Consider the following 22,850-nt stretch of genomic DNA (forward strand, 5'->3'; position numbering starts at 1 on the left):
AGTCACCATATTCGAAGGACCACCAAAAACATGAAATTACACTATTTTCTAGGGATGCCTAAAAGTCCAATTATTCTATTAACGATTAATCGTAAAGATTTTTCCAGCTATTTATATTTATCGATTGTTCAATTATTTAACCGACATCCCTTCATATTTCTACTCGTTTGATTTAGCGCAGTAGACAAAATAAATAAAAGTACTAACATATCTGAATAGAGAAGAGCCATGTCGTGAAACAGAATTATAAATTCGCTACCGGCTGTTTCTAAACAACGCTGATAAAATGCCAAAATGGGAGGGCATGATTTTCTAGCATTTGAAAAATGATTATTTCTGCATGTCCGATTGACAAGCGACAAAACCGTAAAAAGAGGAGGAACTTCAGCTGATATGCCCTTAATTGTTGCTTTCGTCCATACAGTAGTTGACCGAAGCTCTTCCCATGTAGTAGTGTTGTTAGCATGTAGTGTTTCGTTCGATGTACAGTGCCGTATTATTTATTGAATCGCATCACAGGCTTTCCCTGTAGTATCTTTGCATCTCTCAGGTGAATTACATTTCATCGTCATTGTTATCTTCAAAATGTATCTATAAACCGAAAGAACCCCGCTCAAATACCTATTCCTACACAAAACACAAGCTCCTGCTGCACTTAACAAATAACATATATTATATAAGACCACGTAGTCCTACGTCACCATTACGTACAATCCCTTGTAGTTTTTAAATTTAGGGACTTGAACACTAGACTGATGTAAAATTTGAAATTTTCGATCCACAGTGTTAAAACGGTTTCAAATCGGGTCCTGATTAGCCTCCGAAAGTTTAAACTCATTTGATAAGAAACTGACTTGGCACAAACCATTTGAAGTTTATATGGAAATAACTATGGGAAAACAAAACTTTTTGTTCATTGTCTACTATCCTTTTTACATATTGTACTGTTAACAAATTTTATTGCTATTCTTATGGGAATTTTTATCAGCAACAACTTTGCAGAAAATAATTTTTCAGCCATATGTCAAATTAAATTGTTATTAATTAAAACAGCAAAAAAGGGTTATCTTCCATTTAATTCCACTTAATTAATTTTGGTAACCCCCTTAAGTACTCATCCCCTAGGTATAAAAGTCAAGATCACAGGTATAAAAATAAAACTACAATGTGTTGAATCGGAACCTACCTAACTAATTAAAACCAAAGATTTAAGTAAACTAAAGGAGAAAAATCTATTCAACTCTCTAATAAGGAAAATCCCAAAGGCTTGGTAGCCATCATGATGAAGTAATGAAATTGGGTTGTTAGCGGAATGCTTAAATAAAACATAAGGAAGTAATGAAATTGGGTTGTTAGCGGAATGCTTAAATAAAACAGCACATTGTAGTTTCATTTTTATACCTGTGATCTTGACTTTTATACCTAGGGGATGAGTACTTAAGGGGGTTAGAATTTGAAAAGTTCTTCATTTTCTAAAGTAGAGTGAACTGGTGAATTTTAAGATAGATATGAACCGAAATTATGGTTTCTCCATAGTAATTCCCATATAAACTTCAAATGGTTTGTGCCAAGTCAGTTTCTCACTAAATGAGTTCAAATTTTGGGAGGCTAATCCCTGTCCAAGGATGAGGGGCTTGATGATGATTTGTCAAGTGTCGCTATGATTTTTTTTTTTGCAATTTGATAAAATTGTAGTTTTTCTCCAGTTCATTGATTTGAAAGGTTCATGCGAGTTAATTTCACGGAGCCGTAAATTGTAGTTTTATCATAATTTTTATATTAGTATAAAATAAAATAGTAATTTTAAATTCGCTTTTGTAATGCTAAGGTAAATAGTTTGCTTTGTGTGTAAAGTTAATTTATACGAAAGTTCTAACAGTTTTTTTTTTGCACTTCGAAACTTGACGGGTCATACCTCTAACACAGTAGCAGTGACAGTGTCGCATGTCCTAACAACAACTGCCTACGACTAGTGTTCGAGGGGCCGACAAGGCTGAATACGGGTCAATACTAACAAAACTCTAACACTAACATGACCCCGAAACTAACGTTCATCCATTGCACTAATAGTTATAATGTAGTTGTACTTTCCTAATAACCCATCTATCACAGACAAACACTGTAGAGCGAAAATTTCAAATTTCGCATCAGTCTATTGAACAGTACGGTTTTTTTTTTTAAATCTTGGTCAAGATTCTGGCACTTAACAAATTTTTGAGAAATGGAAATGGACAAATGGAAAATGTGAAAATGTGTCAAAAAATATCAAATTCCCAGACTAAAAGTTATTTTCAGATCCGAATTTTGAAAGGTTTTCAAGAATCTGGGACTAATAGACATTCATGGTACCGATCTTTGGATTATTTCAGCATTCTAACACCACCAGAGGAGCGCGGCGAGCAAGGTGGTTGGATAAAGTGCAGCAAGATCTGGGAAGTGCGGGACGCTCAAGAAACTGAAGACACTCAGCCACGAACCGAGTTAGTTGGCGCATTGTACAGGGGGTCAAATGTTGTAGGACATCGGACCAACTAAACTAAAGTCTTTGGGACTTTGAGGAGTAATTTTCGAATTCTTTCACTCAGTGAAATATTCGAAAAGGAGGATTTTAAAGAAAAAATTAGGTCCTCATATGATGATTTTTTTCAAAATCCCAGACTTCAGAAAGTGTTCAAGATTCTGGTGCGAGATCTCTAATACAGCATATTTTTTGGAGGATCTCGTACTTAGGAAGAATTCAAAATCCCAGTCCTTCAAAGTGCCTCAAGATTCTGGGATCTGGAAATAATTGCCAGAGCAATTTTTTCCTTCTTTGAAATACCAGCAATTATAATGATTTTAGTAAAGTCTGGAACACGCAAAAATTGGTCAACTTCAAATTGGTGTATTTCTGTTAAAAATGCATAAAAAACCTGAAATGCTGCATTTGGAAGTTGAGTGTATATACAATGGTTGCTATGATGAGTTTTCACCGTTTGCTGATGAGTTTTCAAAATGACGTTCAAGCAAGATGAGCAGCGTGTCAAAATTTTTCTCGTGCAGCAAGAGAATCCGACGTTCTCACACGCCAAGTTTGCAAAATTGCTGGATGTGGCCAAATCGACCGTGACGAACATTTTAAAAGTGTTCGGGAAGCGTCTGTCGACAGCCAAGAAGCCTGCAAGCGGTGGCAATCGTAATCCAGACGTGGCAGCAACGACGAATAAAAAGGCGGTGAAATATATGTGGAATCCTAGCAAGCTCAATGTCTCCCATACTACTGTGCAGCTGGCCAAGAAACGACCGGGTTGGCGACGTTTAAGAAGGTGAAGGTGGTGAACCGAGATTACAAACAAAACACGTTGGCAAAGCAGCGGTCCCGAAACCTGTATACCTGTATACCTGCTCATAAAGTTCGACTGTGTCGTCATGGACGACGAAACTTATGTGAAGGCGGATTTCAAGCAGCTTCCGCATCAGGAAAAGGGAAGGTGGCTGAAATTTTCAAAACCATCAAACTATCGAAGTTTCATGCACGTGTGGTCTAAAAAGCGGCATTTTCATTACTACGGGAACCATCACCTGTGCTATTCTGGCCGGCGAGCTGCCACTATGGGAAAAAGGCAATCGAGTGGTACGATGCGAACAACGTGGTTGTGGTACCCAAAGACCACAACCCTCCCAACAGCCCAGAACTCCGCCCTATCGAACGGTATTGGGCCTTGGTCAAAAGGAATCTAAAAAAAAACTAATAAATCCATGGAAACCGAGCAGCGGTTTAAATCTAACTGGCGTTCGGCGGCGAATAAGGTCGATGAGACCACTGTGCAAAATTTAATAGAAGGGGTTAAGCGGAAGGCACGGCTGTTCGGATTTGGCAAACTAATAGAATAAACGAACATTTTCTCTTTAAATATATGAATTTAACTACCAAATGAAAAATAAGAAGATTTTTGTGATATGAATTTTGACTGAAAGAAACGATTTTTTTGTTGACCAATTTTTGCGCGTTTCAATTTTTAGTAATGATTTTTGGCATCATGGATTAAGTATAAATCATCATTATTTTGACTCCTTTTTGACGAAGTAATCAACCGAATTTCAACATTTTCGGTGACACATTCGGCCTAGTGAAATTCTTCCGAAAGACCCACAAAAAACAAATTCCCTCCTGTTTCGAAACTTGGCTACACTCCTGTCGCTATGCGTTCCACACAGTATACAGGATTAGAATGCTGTAAATAACTGTGGAATTGCTCTTAAAAGATCAAGTTGTGGACAGGCGCGTTGTTCTTGTTGCAACGTAATAGCCATTGAATAAGAAGAATTTAATTAGGATGATTTTTTTCTTCTTCATTATAAAGACTTTCACTGCCCAACAGTTACATCATTGATCAATTTCCTATTCAAATGGGACTATTATTCGTGTATGGGTAGTTCAGCCATTGGCTGCTTCGCCTCTTAATTGATAAAAAAAATCAAAGATGAATGCTGGAGACTCTTTACTCTACCTGATGGTGGTGTTAGTTTGCGTGGGCGAGTCAATATTTTTGACAAATTGACGCCATGAATATTTGCTTAAACAAGCAGATACAGTGTATCTCAAGATTGATCGTACAGCAGTACTTAAATTTTAGAAAAACGCCTCTAAAAGTACTAGTTAAAAAAATACGTCTCAGAATTTTTGGCAGCTGACTCAGCATACATTTATCAATTATTGGCTCAGTATTGGGCATATTTGGTTGAGTTTACAAAAAAATTAAAGCAATTTGAAGAAAACGCCTTTTTCTTGTAATACCTTATTTTCTTGAAATAAAATGAACATAACTTCTTGAACGTTTGCTCATTATTAGTCGTAATAAAGATCATTCATCTGCCAATAATTTTACTAAAATTCGTCTACTCGGTAAAAAGTAGAAAATCGAGTGTTTTACTAAAATAAATCTAACTTCATACAGGCTCCTCCAATAAAGACCAAAATTATAGCAACAAATCAATAAACATCTGTTCAATCACCAGCCATGATTTGACGTCTATTCACCATCTTTAAACAAACTTTCTTCTAAGGTGTAGAATCAATTTTGAGATACACTATACGTGCTTTTGAAAATTCATCCTCGAATTAAACATTCAATGCCGTCCAGAATCTGTTCCTTATTTCACAGTAAAGGGTGATACGGTCAAAATTTGGTCAAGGGAAAACGCGTGTAAATCGGTGAAATCGTTTATTTAAAAAATCAAATTAAATTTCTTTTTCAAGTTCAATTAGTATAAAATTCAGGAAAAATATTCAGTTAGGCTTCCGCTTTTCCAAATCCGAATTGCCGGGCCTTACGCTTGACCCCCGCCATCAGATTTTGTACAGCCACCTTGTCCACCTTCTTCGCCGCAGAAATCCAGTTTGCCTTGAACTGCTGCTCGCCCTTAGCAGTTTTTTTGGTCTTCTTTAGGTTCCGCTTTACAATAGCCCAGTATTTCTCAATTGGGCGGAGCTCTGGCGTGTTGGGAGGGTTCTTGTCCTTGGGAACCACCTGCACGTTGTTGGCGGCGTACCACTCCATGGCCTTTTTACCGTAATGGCAAGATGCCAAATCCGGCCAAAACAGTACGGAACAACCGTGTTTCTTCAGGAAAGGCAGCAGACGTTTATTCAAACACTCTTTCACGTAAATTTCTTGGTTGACAGTCCCGGAAGCTATGAAAATGCTGCTTTTCAAGCCACAGGTACAGATGGCTTGCCAAACCAGATATTTCTTTGCGAACTTTGACAGTTTCATGTGCTTGAAAACATCTGCTACCTTTCCCCTTCCTTTTGCCGTATAAAACTCCTGTCCCGGAAGCTGCTTGTAGTCGGCTTTGACGTAGGTTTCGTCGTCCATTACCACGCAGTCAAACTTCGTCAGCATCTTCGTGTACAGCCTCCGGGATCGCGCTTTGGCCGTCGTATTTTGTTTATCATCGCGATTTGGAGTCACTACCTTCTTGTAAGTCGATAGTCCGGCTCGTTTTTTGGCTCGATGCACGGTTGTAGACGATACACCCAGCTTATTTGCGGCATCTCGGAGAGAGAGGTTAGGGTTTCGCTTGAAACTACCGGCAACTCTCTTTGTCGTCTCAGCGGCTTCCGGTTTTCGATTTCCCCCCGATCCAGACTTCCTGGCTGTCGACAAACGTTCCCCAAACACTTTAGTTACATTTGTAACGGTTGATTTGGCAACTTTTAGCGATTTTGCCAACTTTGCGTGCGAGTAGCTCGGATTTTCGCGATGCGCGAGCAAAATTTTGATACGCTGCTCTTCTTGCTTGGACGGCATTTTGACAACTGAAGAGTGAATTCCAAAATCAAAATAGGAGCAACATTCTACACACACACACCTTCAAAATGAGGGGTGTTCAGGTTTTTAATTGCAAAATTGAAAGAAATACGTCAAGTTGATATTGACCAAATTTTGACCGTATCACCCTTTATCAGGACAGCTACTCGTGTAAGCGTCCCAATCGGTCAAATGACCATGTTAATTATATTTGTATTTCTTTTTAGGATATCCTCGAGCAGTGTTGAAAAAATATCAAAAAATCACGCTTGATTTTCGTAGACAAGCAAACGACTGTGGTTGATTTTGCACGCTGTGATATTGCAGCTCGAAAAATCAAGCTAAAAATACTCACCAGCTGCAAATCTCAACAAACTGTGGTGAGATTGAGTTTCATGATTTTTGGCTTACACCCGAACGCAAGCAAAACTTCCATAACGGCTGGCAGCAGTCACTTCGTGTCTGCCATCGGTGAAGAGTAAAAAGAGATAGCAAACTATACTTTCTCTTTAAAAAAAAAAAAAAAAAAAAAAAAACGATGTGCAACGGAATGATTTTTGTGTCGAGTCAACTCTCAGCTTGATTTTTGCACGTTGTGAATAGTCTCGGAATATCAAAGGAGCTTGTAAAATCAATATCAAGCTTGATATTTTGTTCCAATATCACGCGTCAATATGACAGCGTATGAAAGCGAAAAAATACCATTTGATAGATGATTTTGCCAACACTGTCCTCGAGTAAGTGTTACCAATATGTTCGAAAGAAGGCTCTGCAAATTCCTAAAAAAGATTTAAAGAAAAACTTTTAAAGTTCCCAATAATTCTTGATACTTCTATAAAACTATTCAGGAGAAATTGAGAAAATGATTCTTGTATGTCCTTTTTGAGCTTCTAACAATTATTAGTAGGTTTACATTAAAATATAACGGAACAATTCATTTGCGATATCATCTCACGAAATTTAATAAAAAATGAGTACAGTCAATTTGGAATTCGTGTATATTTTCAAATCGTAAACATTTAAATATTACTCTAGCTGTACAACAAATTATGATTTTCCATTTTAAACTCTCCCAAAACGTAATACTTGTAGTTAACAAAACATCCATTTAACAGCACAATTTTGAAGGCAAACCATCAACTAAACCTGAATTACAATTCACGAAAGCATCCTTCCTTCGCTTCGCCACCGAAAACCCTCGAAGGAACTCATTTGGTTTTCGACTGGCTACAAACAACGTCATAATTATCCTGGCAAGCATCCAATTAAGATCGGGAAACATCCGTCCATATCACCCATCATCGTTGGAAGCTATTGTGTTGCAGCACATCATCCAGGGGGAACACTGCACAGCTTCCACACCATCACGACGATAATGATAATGATTGCTTCGGGGAGATTTAACCCAACACTTTCATCACAGCCACAGAAAGGGCAGAATCCGCTCACAGAGGGGACTCAGGGCAAGACTTCGATCCTGTGAACATTTGCATTGGCACCTCATTCCCTGTGGACTGTGGCAGTGTTGTATATAATTTCTATGGTTCGTCGGTCGGTCGGGGACTGAATCCCTTTTTAAAAGCATCTGATTAATGCACTTTTGCATCACATTCAGATGCTTTTTCCCAACCGCCTCAAACGCGAAAATGGTCATTATTAGGATCGTCATAATTTCAGTGAAAAATTCCTTACGTAATTATCACGTGCACAAAATATTTAAATCGCATTTCAATAAATTTGCATACGCTGCCAATACCTTTCCGGCTAAAACCAATAATGAACGTCAGAAAAGATGAAAAATGTGCAATAAATAATTATCGTTCGATGCATTTAAATCATCCGCACGTCGCCCCATTCCATGCACTCGCATCGTTTCCTTTGATTATTCTCGTGGCCCCAACGGAGGAGTGCTGGAGGACCTCCTCAGCAGATAATACTCACTCACACCGACACGTTTATGTTTTTTTTTTTCTTCGCCCATCTCGCCTCATCGTCATCATCGTTCGATATTGTGCTCGACTGCAATCAACAGTAAACCCCCCCCCCCGCCCCCACGTCATTTCATCGCATCGCCACCAGCATCTTCGTCGTCGTGCTTCGATCCCTTTTTATTGTTCATTGAATTCAACTCATTCCTCTTCCCTAAAGTACAGGTTCTTTTGTACCCAGCTCAAATAATGGCAAAGGTGATCCGTGCGCGCCAATGAGCAAAAACAGATTTGCCTCATTATAATAACCTTTCGCAGTGCACAATGTAATTATAAGTGCGCCACAAGCGAAGTGCACCAGTTCCCTTTGTCGCCGTCGCCGTCCTGATCAGTGTCGACTGGTCATTTCGGGAATGGTGGGCAAATTTATTCAAAACTTCAAGATCCAACGAACTGATAGTTGAACATCTCTCTGGCAACACTGCCGGAACATTATGATTCACCCGAACAACGATGACGAAGCATGGTGCACATTGGTTTCAAATTGTATAAGAAAGACGGTGTGCAGTGCAACATAAAGTGATCTTGCAACATTCCTGTTTGGCAAGCGGAAATGATCCGTTCAATTTTCGGTATCCTGCTGTCTGTCCCCATTCCTCTTCATTTGAATCCTGCACTCACGGACTCACGCTAATGCGATGATGCAGTTTATAATGATGACGATGACGATGACCACCATGTTTCAAGCGGCGGTGGTGCCTGTTGGACGATGGAACTCGGCCGTCTGTGGGCTCGTCAGTCAGAAATGAGTGCAATTAGCTGTGTTTTGTATAATTATCTAAAAAACCACAGAACAGCAACCGGTGTCTGCCCCATTATGTGTTGAATGATTTCCCTGACGGGTCCGAATCAGGAAGAAAAGGAAGGAGGCGATCTGCTGCTGGCCCTGCCATTATAAGATCCTTTACACAGGTTTGAGATTTTGTAGACTGCATAATAATCTGCACCTTTTGGCTTTGGTGTGTTTTTTTGTGGCCTGCTGTCTGTTATACTTTGTTTGTTAATTGCAGGTGCTTTGTATGTTTTTAGACAGTAAGATGCAGATTGCAGATCCATGGAAACTTTGGGTCTATTATTGCAACAATATTTTCAGCATTCAATGTAACAACATTTTCATTTAAATCATTTTAATTCCACCCTAAATGATGAGAAAGTTCATCACACTTAAAATATTGTTCACACAACTTGTAACAGCCCACTGGCGCAGCGAAGGAGACGGCGGGGGTTTAGGGTTTAAATCCTCGCACAGCCTTAAAGCACACATAAAATTGAGCTAATTACTGTACTTTTCAAATAATTAAATTTCCTAAATTTACCTCCATAACTCAATGGATCCTTCATTTTCAAGTAGGGCTTAAATCTAATGTTGGGCCTACTAAGCACAATCCACTCTTTGGCTCTATTTTTCGAACGGATTTTTTCACAAAATGAATGTTCTCACTGCAGATGCCTTCCAAATTTATTTACCTTTCCGTAATTATCGTAAGATTTGATAAAGAGTAACACATTGTTGAGATATTGTTAAAATCTAACACTGCTTCTTGACCCCAAAATCGGGAAAAACGCAATTGAATTCGGCCTATCGGATGAAGATAAAAATTGATTCGGTCAGAGTGACTTTTTTTTATTTTCGAGAATAATGGGTGCAAACAATCATATCACACGTTCTTATTGACTTCGTTCTGTAGATTTTGAACAGAAGTATCGTATCAAACGCATAATTGACTTGTTAACGCCAAAATCATGGTTTTATTTGATGTTTTCTGCTTGATAGGCCCAAAATGGGCGATTAGGGCGAAGTAGTTCTCCACCCTACCTACGAGAGACTGTGAAAAATTTGTGCCAATTTAAGTGACTGTTGCTACTGGATCAGTTCCAGGCCAAATAAAAAACATTCACTCGTCCTTGTTCGATTTGCATAATTTGTTGTTATGGGCAATCATTCACATTTTTGCAATAATTCGGCCATTTTGGATATTTATCTAAAAAACCATTTTTCAAAATGGCGTCAATGACTTTGTCAAATAAATCGTAGCACGAAAACGTCACTTCTGATCGCAATAACGTCTGAGACAAACTTGTTGAGAAAGCTGAACTATTTCTGGGAAAAATATACACGGTATTTTTTTAGTTTTTCTGGAGATAGCATTGATAAAAATTGCTAAATAATAAAGCTAAATTGATTGATAAGCGTTTTAGTAGAATAATTGTATACCTTATTACGTTGTTTTTCTTCAGAGTAGGCTGCGCGTGCGAAAGAACATGACGTTCGTTTTTTTTCTCGAAGCTTTTTATGCGTATTTGGTTATTAATCCGGTTAACATTTTCGAAGATGGCCAAGAACGCGATTATCCGTTTCAAAAGGAATCAAATCATCTATACAGCCCGGCGAGAACTGCATCCCATCTCCACGGGATAGTGGCTGTACTGACTGTGATTTGCCGCTGACATACGGTTTCGAAAACAAAGAGGAACCTATTTTTTTTTCTTATTAAAGAGACTTTCAGCCTTGGGCTGGTTCGTCTCTGGGAATCCCAGATGGGGAATCTTTTTTTTTTTTTCCTTTATTAAAGAGACTTTCAGTCTTGGGCTGGTTCGTCTCTGGGAATCCCAGATGAGGGGGTGGGTATTCCAGAGAGAAATTACCCTAACAACATAGTTTGGATCCCACAGGGGAATTCCGAAAAAGGGCGTGGGGCCCCAGAAACAGAGTTTTTAGCTACGGTGTTTTTAATTTGGTGGCCCTGGAAGGGAACCTTCGAGGGTGGGGCTCCGAAAGGGGTCCCTTAGTTGCTTAGTGGCTGTCTTAATACTGTCATTTTGTTGGAGAATTCCGTTTTCGTTGCGTTGGTCTGTATAGTTGCTGATGTGGGTGGTTAGTTGTGAGATTCTGGTTCCGAGTGTGATCTGGTATGGTGGTGATGATGATGATGGTGAGTTAGGTGAGCAGATTAGATCGAACAGCTCAGCTTCCCGCAGGAAAGCTAAAAGGGCTGTAATTCTGGTAGGATCGTTACCGAGGGCATCGCTGATGCCCTCCGGGAAGTCGTAGCGGGTTCTTGGTGCTTCGTATTTCGGACAGTGGCAGATAATGTGATCCACCGTTTTTGGAATTCGGCATAGATCACAGATCCTATGGAAAGGTCCGTCTCCCTTGTAGTTGTGGGAGATGTTTGTATGATGTGTTCGAAGTCGGGATACTATGACCTGCTCTCGATGTATCGGTGGGTTCACCAACCTGGAGATGTCTCTTTTAATTTTTCTGATGGCAGGGGTTTCACTGGCCGCCCAATCGCGAGCCCAACCTTCGTTGGTGATTTTTGCTACCAATTTTTTGAGGTCCGGAATAGGTACAATTCGCGTGTACTTGGCCATACAACGACCTGAGTTGGCTAGTTGGTCCGCTTTTACGTTACCATGGAACCCGCAGTGTCCAGGTATCCACACAAAGACTGGGTGTTTGCTCGTATCGGATTCCAGTGCGGCTACCACACTAGCGGAGTCGGTGAAGATGGCTATTGGTCGGTCGTCGGGAATGGTGGCTGCAATGAAGGCGGCAATGGCTTCCGCAGAGAAATGGAGCACTGATCCGGGAGTCTATGGCATTCCGCGAGGTTTGGACCGAAAATCCCGATTCCTACCTTTCCCTGGGCTACCGAGCCATCCGAGTACCGAATGGTGTATCCTCCGTATTTCCGGTTCTGGAGTTCGAGTACCGCTTGTGCAACCGCTGAAGGATTGGCACCAGCTCTGAATTGGTGTTTGATTGTGTGGTCGGTCAGAATCTTCGGCTTGTTCCAGCCCCTCGCTCCGACCCAGTAAACCTTGGATATTGGGGGGAGAGTCGGGTTGGATGCTTCCCTGAGTGAATTGTTCGCCTCCGTGAGGAGGAAATCTTCCTTGTAGTCTCCTGATGTCTGCTGGTAAAGTCCGATGGCAGATAGTTTTGGAGATCAAGCGATTAAAGGGGAGCAGTCCTCCTTCGATGCAAGCAGCCATTCCGGGGGTACCTGGCAAAAGACCCGAACAGATTCGGAGAGATTGTTGGTAGACCGGCGCTAACTTTTCGATCAATCGGGGCTTGGCAAGGAACGTAGCTTCGATTCCGTAGGTTAGGCGATATTCCATTGTTCGTCGTATTTGAGTCAAGAAATTGCAAGTTGCTGAACCTGATACTTGGCTACCTTCACTCGGATCCAGCAATCGACTACAGCCGAATATATTTTATCCCAAGCCGGAGGACCACTACATTTGGACACTTCAAACTGGTTCTACATAGGACGGGACTAGTTTATGTTGAGCCTTATCAAGCGAACCGTCTGTGATTGGAACTATAATGCAACAATAGCTCGGATGCTTCCTGTGGATTCATTTGGACTAACTTGGTGAGATCGTATCTGATTTTATCTTTTTTAACTAAATTTACACGATTCTCTTAAATTTGACAAATTCTTAATGGAATTGAATTGAAGTTCAAATGGATTGTCTGCACATTTTTGAGCATGAGGTGGAACATTACTGTAAATCATATATGTTAAAATGCAGTCCGCATCGTGCTCTCTTGCCGTGCGGATCTATTTGCGACACCAAAACTGAACGTGTATTCAAGGTTGTCATGAAAGGACTGCCCAGTGGTGAATCCCTGGATCAGATCAATGATGAACTGGCAAAATTACTTGGAGTTGTGCCACTCCAAGTAATCAAAATGAAAATGAAATCCCGTCCTGGCGATTCGCGCAACGGGATTTCTAATGATTTTTATTTAGTTCACTTCAAGTCTAGTGAACTGAACAACCTTAAGGCCTTAGAAAAAGCTAGCCTTATGCTCCATGTCCGAGTGAAGTGGGAACACTTCAGGAAGACTGGAGGAAATTTCCAAAACCTCACCCAGTGCCGTAAGTGCCAGGGATGGGGTCACGGAACTAAAAATTGCTACATGCTAGCTAAATGCATGAATTGTGGTGATTCCTCTCACACAAAGGACGACTGTCCTGTGAAGGAAGATGCTAAGAAATTTAAATGTTCAAATTGTAGTGAAAACCACAAATCCAATTTTTGGGAATGTAAGACTCGCAAAGCGATCCTACAATCACGTTCTAACCGACAGGTAGGAAACGCTCCACGTTTCCGACCAGGTACAAATTCATCTGCTGTTAACAACGGTCAGCGAGGAACAAATTCTACATTCGTACCCGTAGGTACAAATATCACCCCTGCTTCAAATGTTTCATCTATACCTACTCCCCTCGCTGCTAACAATGTTCAGCGAGTTAATGGAGCTACCTATGTTGCTATTGCAGCGGGTAGAAATCAAAATACTAATCAACGTTCTAACGGAAATTTTGACAATTTTGATTTAGGAAGCATTACTGCCCCTAAAATGGAATTTTTACAGAATTCATTAATTGACATGATTTCTGATATGCTTAAATCTAACTCCATGTTTGATGCTATTCAAACTGGAGTAAAATTTGCAAATAATATTGTCATGACTTTAAAATTCAGTAATGGATTTTAAAGCATTCAATATTTTAAATTTGAATGCTCGATCTCTAAAATTCTTTCTTCATTTGAAACAAAAGTTTTTGAAATTTTGGGAGTTTCTGTTGAAACAAAATTTGGACAACTTACGTTTATTGCTGCCTATTTGCCATTCCAATGCGTAGGCCAGCAAAAGAATTTTCTCAAGGGTGACCTCCAGAAACTTACCCGTCATAGGTCTAAATTCTTCATTATTGGTGATTTTAATGCAAAACACCGCTCATGGAATAATGCTCAAAGCAATTCCAATGGTAATATTCTGTTTGATGATTGTTCTGCAGGTTATTACACTATTCAATATCCAAACAGTCCAACATGCTTTTCTTCTGCAAGAAATCCCTCAACTATTGATTTGGTCTTAACTGATTCATGTCAACTTTGTAGCCAATTGGTTACCCATGCTGACTTCGGTTCTGATCACCTTCCAGTAACTTTTGAAATATCCCAAGAAATAATTTGTAATCCCAACAGCTCTACTTTCAATTACCATAGAGCTGATTGGGAGCAATATCGAACATTTATGGAATATAACTTCAATCCAAACATTCCATTGCTCTTGAATCTCTGACTACTTCTATAGTTGAAGCAAGAGCTGCCTCAGTACCAAAATGCGAGGTTAAATTCGATTCAATTATAATAGACGACGATCTTCAGCTCTTGATCCGTCTTAAAAATGTCCGTAGGAGACAATATCAAAGAACACGCGATCCTGCCATGAAAGTTATCTGGCGGGATTTGCAAAAACAAATTAAAAAGCGATTCTCTGCCCTGAGGAACAAAACTTTTGAAAATAATGTTTCGAAATTAGACCCGAGTTCCAAACCCTTTTGGAAACTCACAAAATTTTTGAAAAAACCTCAAAAGCCAATTCCAGCGCTTAAAGAAGGTGGTAAAATTTTGATCACAAATTTGGAAAAAGCTCAGAAACCTGCTAAGCAATTCCAGAGTTCCCATAATTTCAGTTTGGGTCTTACTAGTCCTATTGAGAATCAGGTTGCTCGGGATTTTCTGAATATTTTCTCACGGGAAAATATTTTTGATGATTCCTGGGGGACTGATTTGGACGAAGTAAGGTCTATAACTAAAAAGTTTCAAAATATGAAAGCTCCAGGTGATGATGGAATTTTCTATATCCTCATCAAAAAACTCCCAGAGAGTACCTTGTCTTTCTTGGTAAAATTATTTAACAGATGTTTCCATTTGGCATACTTTCCTGATAAATGGAAAAATGCAAAAGTTGTTCCAATTTTGAAGCCGGATAAAAAACCAGCTGAAGCTTCTAGCTACCGCCCAATAAGTTTGCTTTCTTCAATAAGTAAACTTTTTGAAAAGATAATTTTGAATAGAATGATGCTTCACATCAATACGAACTCAATTTTTGCAGATGAGCAGTTTGGATTTCACCATGGGTATTCAAATACTCATCAACTCTTAAGAGTTATCAATTTAATTCATTCAAACAAATCTGAAGGCCACTCAACTGGAGTTGCTCTTCTAGACATAGAAAAAGCATTTGACAGTGTTTGGCATGAAGGTTTGATTGCTAAATTGAAAAAGTTTAATTTTCCACTTTACATTATGAAATTAGTTCAAAATTATTTAACTGGCAGAACTCTGCAGGTAAATTATCAAAATTCCAAATCTAATCGACTACCTGTTAGAGCAGGAGTTCCTCAGGGTAGCATTCTTGGGCCTATATTGTATAACGTTTTCACCTCGGACCTCCCTGATTTGCCTCAGGGTTGCCACAAATCTATGTTCGCTGATGACACAGGCATTTCCGCTAAAGGAAGAAGTCTTCGTGTTATTTGCAACAGACTGCAGAAAAGTTTAGATATTTTCTCTTCTTATTTACAAAAATAGAAGATTTCTCCCAACGCTTCCAAAACTCAACTTATAATATTTCCACATAAGCCTAGAGCTTCCTTTTTGAAACCTAGTAGTAGTCACATAGTCACTATGAAGAGAGTTCCAATTTCTTGGTCAAACCAAGTGAAATATCTTGGATTAATACTTGACCAAAAATTAACTTGTAAAGATCACATTGAGGGCATTCAAGCCAAATGTAACAAATATATATAATGTTTGTATCCTCTTATAAACAGGAAATTCAAACTTTGCCTGACGAATAAACTTCTAATATTTAAACAAGTTTTTAGACCGGCCATGCTTAACGCTGTGCCAATATGGTCTAGTTGCTGCACTAAAGGGTGTCCACGATGAAATTGCCACACTATGAAATTGCTCTAACCTTTTAACCGTTGGGTAGAATTTAATGAAAATTTGGGTGGATTTAGTTCATAGTGCATTATTTACATCCTGCAAGTTTTAAAGTCCTGTGATCAAAACTCGGAAATGGAGTCGAAAGAACAGCTCGTGCGTGATAAAATCTTGCGCATTCATCACGAGAACAAGGATCTCTCGCATCGTTCCATCGCTAAAACGTTGGGAATCGCGAATTCCACGGTGTCGCGAGTGATTAAGCGGTTCGAGGAACGGTTGACCACCGATCGGAAACCCAGAAGTGAAGGAAAAAGTATTCCGTACAACACCAAAAATCACAACCGCGTAGTTGGGGCCTTCAACCGAAATCCGAACGCCTCCGTTAGGGATGTGGCTAAGAAGCTGCACCTAAGCCGAAGTTTTGTCCAGAAGGCCAAAACTAAGGCTGGGCTTCGAACGTTCAAGGTACAAAAGGCCCCTAATCGCGACGAGAAGCAGAACAAGTCAGCCAAAACCCGTGCCAGGAAGTTGTACCTCAACATGCTGACGAAAGTTGAATGCTGCATCATGGACGACGAAACATATGTGAAGGCCGACTTCAAACAGATCCCCGGCAACCTGTTTTTCACGGCCAAGGATAAGTTCAGCGTTCCGGAGCATGTCCGCACTCAGAAGATGTCCAAATTTGCGAAGAAATTCCTGGTTTGGCAAGCCATCTGCACGTGCGGGAAGCGGAGTGCACCTTTCGTGACCCAGGACACGATGAACGGACAGGTGTACATAAAAGAGTGCCTCCAGAAGCGGCTGCTTCCTCTCCTGAAGGCCCACAACGTCCCAACAATCTTCTGGCCGGATTTGGCCTCATGCCACTACTCCAAGGACGTGCTGAAGTGGTATGCGGACAATAAGGTCAATTTCGTGCCGAAAATGTTCAACCCTCCCAACACTCCGGAGCTCCGCCCCATCGAGAAGTACTGGGCGATTATGAAGCAGCACCTTCTTAAACGACCTAAGGTAGTGAAGACAGTCGAGGAACTGAAGAAAGTATGGGTTTACATGCAAAAAACGGTTGATTCACAGGTTGTGCAGAATCTTATGGCCAGGGTTAAGGCCAAGGTGCGGGCATTTGCGTATGGACTGTAAATAAAATACGAGTAAAATGGTAAAATGAAGTTTAATAGTTATTTCTCAATCCCTGAAAATTTGATGGCAATCGGATGAAAACTCGAATTTTGCGAATCAATTTTGTGTGTGGCAATTTCATCGTGGACACCCTTTACCAGGAATAAAGCACTTCAAAGGATTCAGAACAAAGTTCTGAAAATGATTTTGAAGTTGCCTCCCTGGTACAGTACTACCGAAGCACATAGAATTTCGAATGTTGAGACTTTAGAACAAATTATTAAAAAAAAATTAATAATTTCAGGCAAAAATCGTTGCAATCCTCAATTGCAACGATTAATTCCCTTTATACTTAGATAAGATTTAGTTTTAGTTTTTAGTTTTAAGATATCAATTGTTATACTGACATGCAGGTTTAAAAAACCTGTTTAAAATACTGAATTTCCAAGACAGGATAATTAATTTTAGTAAAGATAATAAATCAAAATGCACATCAAACTTTTTTTTTTCAACCAAATCCATTAATTACAAGTCTGCGAAAAAGACCGAAGAAAAATTCAGCCCAATTTGATAGCGAGGTATTGGCATTATTACAACCACCGGATTCATTTGACGATAGTGACAATTAAGGAAATGATTCAATTGATTTCTAAATACTTTAACTTAAGAGATAGTTTAATCTTTAAACCATTACTGCTTCTGTAATTTAAAAAGTTTAACGAATAAAAATTATACATAACTGACAGGTTTCCTTAATAGTAGAGATACTTGTAACGGTTTACAAAAGGTGAAATTTAAAAAAATCATCGAATATCATGTCTTCAGTTTCCTGGTATATGTTAGACGATGATATGAGCTAACAAAAGAGACAAAGTCCAGCTACCCTTAGCTGCCCTTTCGAGAATACCACCCACCTAAAATACAGGCAAAATATCATGTTTTTCAAGAATATTTCACTAAAACAACTATAAATTCCACAAATAGTTCAATGAAAATTCGCACCTAGTTTGTTTTCGTTGGAATAAATGCATAAACCAGAGCAAACATATGGAAATATACAAAAAAGTTAACAAATAAGAATTTTGGCATCATATTTTTCAATATACCCTATATCTGCGAAACTAAAGGTTATGGAAGTTTTATGTCCATTGCAACTTTCCTTCATTTTAATAGATAAAAAAAAAAATTTTGAAAACACCATACGTCTAGGATGCTTTATTCAAAAGTTAGATTCGCGCGCCATCTCTCCGACCAAGTTGCGATCTAACTAAGTTATTCAGAAGAAGCGCTTAACTTATACAAACAACTTTACCCAAAACAGTATTCTGATTGGATGCTTTGTTCAAAAGTTATTATTTTTTCCGAGAAAATCACTGATCTGCCCCTTTCCGGAGATGAACTAGCCATAGGCTAAAAATCTCCTTAATAAAGAACTGAAAAAAAAATTGATCTGCCCCACACTGAACCAAAACATCCGCAATACTTCGAATGATGATTGCATTGCTCGAGCCCTTTAACAATATACATTCGAATTTCGGATGATTTTTTTATGGTTGAATTCGTCGTCAGATGATGAACATCCATATGACTGTTATCCACATACAGGATGATTTTCGTTTGAAAATCAGCTATTGAACATACGGCACTCTGAGGACAAACATTTAAGAATAGTGTGACATGCAAGTGCTTTTAATTAGATTTATAATTTGATTATATACAATTCCATACTGAATAGCCATAATAAGCCATTCTATCATGGATACAAAAAAATCGTGGTGGAGAAAACCTCCTCCACCACGAATTAGCCAAACATTGGTTTTCATCCTTTACCTATGCTCGTAACAGCTCTGATAGCGATGCATATGCTTCCACCTCGTTTGTCAGCTCAGATCAGCAAATGACGTTCGATAGAATTATTTACATCATCGTTTTGCGTTATGGGGCTGAACCAATACCATATGCATTTCCATTTAGTATGACAGTCATTCTACAGAGAGCATTACGCATTTCAACTGAAGGCCCTATCCCTTCTCATAACAAGTTTCATCCAGTATTCGAGAGGAAAATCATTTGATTTCAAAACAACCGTCATCCGGTTGCAGCTGCACTCTCATTCGTGGAAAAACGACAGGACAGTGAACAAAAAATAATCGATTAGTTGTTAATCGAGTAATTAAAAAATGGGACATCTCTGATTTTGGTGTGATTGGTTTGATAAAAAAGTGCGCAAAATTTTATCTCTACCGAGGGGGCAGCAAAACCTCAAAATTACCTTGCATACTGGGGGTATTCATTGGACACTAAAATAGAAAGTTTTTCTTCCGACAGTTTAATCTTAGTATTCTTCTTTGCCTCTAGTGTTGGGAATCGAAAATCTTTGACAGAGGTTTGTTTACACTTCTATAGAGGAAGAGATGAACTAGCCTACGGGTAAAAATCTCTATAATAAAGTTTAAAACATAAATAAAACTTCTATAGAGAACAACTGGTGCAAGTTTGATCAAAGTAGTCGATCGCGTTCAGAAATAACGTCATATGGTACTCGAAAGAAGAAAAAATATTGTGCAAGAACACCTGAAAAATCTGGAGTGGCCCGGTTCCAAGCTGGCTAAAGTGCTGAAGATGCTGAAAACAACAGTTTGTCGAGTGCTAAAAACCTATAAGGAAACCCTGAGTGTGGAAAGGAATCAGCGGACCTACGAAAAAACTGGAACCAGGGATCGTCAGCAAGGTGTTGAGGTGCGTTAAAGCCAACCCCGGTCTTTCGATCCGAGATGTGGCCGGAAGGTACAACGCCAACTTTCAAAGGGTGCGGAACATCCTTGCCAGGTATCCTTCCCTTCCAAAGTCGTACAAAGCCAGTAAACATCCGAACCGGCAGCAGAATTTCGTGGCCAAAAGCGTGCAAGTCTCTTGTACGACCGTGTTTTGGCGAAACATACGTCAAACTAGATTTTAAGCAGCTTTCCGGTTAAATGTTTTACATCGCGACTAGAAGATTCAAGTTCGTGTTTGCCGATAAGTTCGCGAAGAAGGTTATGATTTGGCAAGCGATTTGCAGTTTTGGCCCGAAAACGGAACCATTCGTCACATCCTCGACGAAGACATCCCAAGTTTACATCGAAGAATGCCTGAAAAGCGTGTATTCCCGTTCGTCAGCAAGCATAAGAGCAAAGTCATCTTTTGGCCCGATTTGGCCAGCTGACACTACTCCAAGGTGGATCTGGAGTGGTATGCTGCCAACAAGATTGATTTTGCCCCCACGCTTATGAATCCTCCGAATTGCCCGGAATTTCGACCAATAGAAAAATACTGACCAATTTCAAAGAAGCGACTTCGACGAAGTGGCGGGGCAGTCAAGGACATCCTGCAAATGCGGGTAAATTGAAGAAATGCGCTGATTCCGTGTCCGTTTCCACTGTGTGGGCGCTGATGGGCTTCATCAAGAGGAAGGTTCGATAATTTCGTCCGAACTGGAGAAATGTAACTTTGAAGCTTTAATAAAAGTAATGTAAAGCAACCATTACCGGACTTTTTAAACTTATCGAATCACGAAATACAGGTCTTTTTGTGCATTCCAATTTACTTTTAGTCAGCCTTTATAAAGCCTTAAGAGTTACCTCATTAAGCGATACAACCGCTTCCAAATTCCTCCTGACGAACGCTTCATGTTAAACATATTCTCGACTAGCCGCAATTTCTTCCCGAAATAGAATTTCAATTTACGTGCAAACAATGCCCCACTTTGATTACTGCACTGCTCCCACGCACGAATGCGTTATCCCAGAAACGAGAATCAAGCGACACAATAAATCGATTACACGCAACCCAAGCCAGCAAGCCACCCACTTTCTCCAGCCATCCGTGCAATTTATATGCCCGGTGTGTTGGTTGTTGCTGGTGTATGTACGTGCCATATAGATATGCATCTCCTCAACTTGCAGCAGCATGTTCATTGCACTCTCATGTGGGTTCTCACCCAGTTTCACACTCCGATATGCAAATTCGAGTTCGATGCAGTTCAAGCGTGAAAAAATTGTGCATGCGCATTCTGTCCTTCCGCCCTCTCCCACTCTCGTGCACTTCACTTGCATTGATGGGAGTTTTTTTTCCCGGGGAAAGATATACGACATCGATGACTACACGCGTGATCCAAAAACATGAACTGCAAACGCCTTCGCCGAACAAGCTGCTGATTTATCGCTCCAATTTGTTGTCGAAAATTAATTTGTTAATTAAATTAATAAACACGGGGCAAGCCCTGGGATTGATTCCTCTGACCCGCCCGACTCGACAATCTCGGCAGCTTTTTCGGGAGTTCAACAGCACGCCCCAAAGTTTACACGGTGCGCGTGGTGCCGAGAGTTCACGTCCCACCCGGCGGCGGCAAGATGGGCAACGACATCTTCACAGCAGCGATGCAATCTACCGAATGGGATCTCTTCCTCCGGGCTCCGAGAAGGTAACAAGGTGTCTTTCGTTGGGCTTGCGGTTGGAAGATTTTTAATCACTTGAATTTCAAATTACGACCCCGTCTTGGGTTGTGGCAACAGCAAAAAAAAAAAAAGAACCAACCAAGGTACGTATGTAGGTAGAACAACGAACCGACGAACATCAGAAGATGTGATAGGTCGTTGGCAGGGCAAGTCGTGATCTGGAGCCCGAAAAAAAATCTGCCGCGAATGAATTTAGGGCTTCTTCATTGACTGCAACAGAGGTAGACGAAAAAACAAATGACCAATCCACCTAAGGGAAGTTTGTTTGAAGTAGAAAATTGTTTGAATTTGAGAACAATAGCGGCTCTTCATCACACGACGAACATAGACAAAACAAACAGAAAACCCTGAACAACCGACCCACAGAAGACCATGTTGCTCGTGACAGTTTGATTTCCCCCCCTCGGATGGGTGCGCAGAAGGACTTCGATGGAAGGCGAAGAGGCGGCAGGCGAAAGTGGTTTATAGCCCAATTGTTATCTAAATCTAGAACCGGTACAAGTTTATGTTGGAATCACGCAGGGGCGCGACAAACGGCTCGATTCGGCAAGGCCATAAAGAAAACAAAAGCGAATTATCGAAGTAAGGGCAAAGAAGGAGCCATGAGGAGGAGAACGGAAGGTTGAAGGTTTTGTGCAACCGTAGTTTTTGGCCGAGCCAATTTTGAGGTGGTGTTCTTGAGCTATATTTCGAAGAAAGGGAAATGTTATTCCCTGAAGGTTCGTGGAGCAGCGATAACCAAGACAATAGACTGCAAAATTCATTGTCAACTAATTTACAGGTTTGTTTGCATTTCTAGGCACTGATTCATGGTAAAGTCGAATTTATTACGAACATCCAATGAGTCCGATTTTACAATACTTTGTTATAATAAAACAGCAAAAAAAGGTTATCTTCCATTTAATTCCACTTAATTAATTTTGGTATCCATGACAGATACGTATTTCGACTACAATGTGCAGTCTTCATCAGTGTCATTCCCACTAAAGAACTATTCAAAATCTAACCCCCTTAAGTACTCATCGCCTAGGTATAAAAGTCAAGATCACAATCTAAATAAAGATACAATTTCTGTGGAAATTCAGGAGAAATTAATCTCGATAAATTCAGAACCAAGTACCTCCAGCATGATCTTGCTTTGTAGCTACGCCGTTACCGACTGGACTAAGGAAGGTGCCTATTGTTAT

At 40.0% G+C, this 22,850-nt stretch overlaps 2 protein-coding genes across 3 annotated transcripts in view; one reads left to right on the top strand and one right to left on the bottom strand.

Moving 5' to 3' along the window:
* The window catches only part of LOC135707696 (protein phosphatase 1L), a 128,179-nt gene that overhangs the window by 104,263 nt on the left and 1,066 nt on the right, over window positions 1-22,850 (bottom strand). The window lies entirely within an intron of this gene.
* Ziz (dedicator of cytokinesis protein Ziz) overlaps window positions 1-22,850 on the top strand; it is a 319,014-nt gene that overhangs the window by 55,445 nt on the left and 240,719 nt on the right. The window lies entirely within an intron of this gene.

The sequence above is a fragment of the Ochlerotatus camptorhynchus genome, unplaced genomic scaffold, assembly GCF_037179485.1.
Source record: "Ochlerotatus camptorhynchus isolate MF236.1 unplaced genomic scaffold, CSIRO-AGI_Acam_v1.1 ptg000316l, whole genome shotgun sequence".
Taxonomy (NCBI): Eukaryota; Metazoa; Arthropoda; class Insecta; order Diptera; family Culicidae; genus Ochlerotatus; species Ochlerotatus camptorhynchus.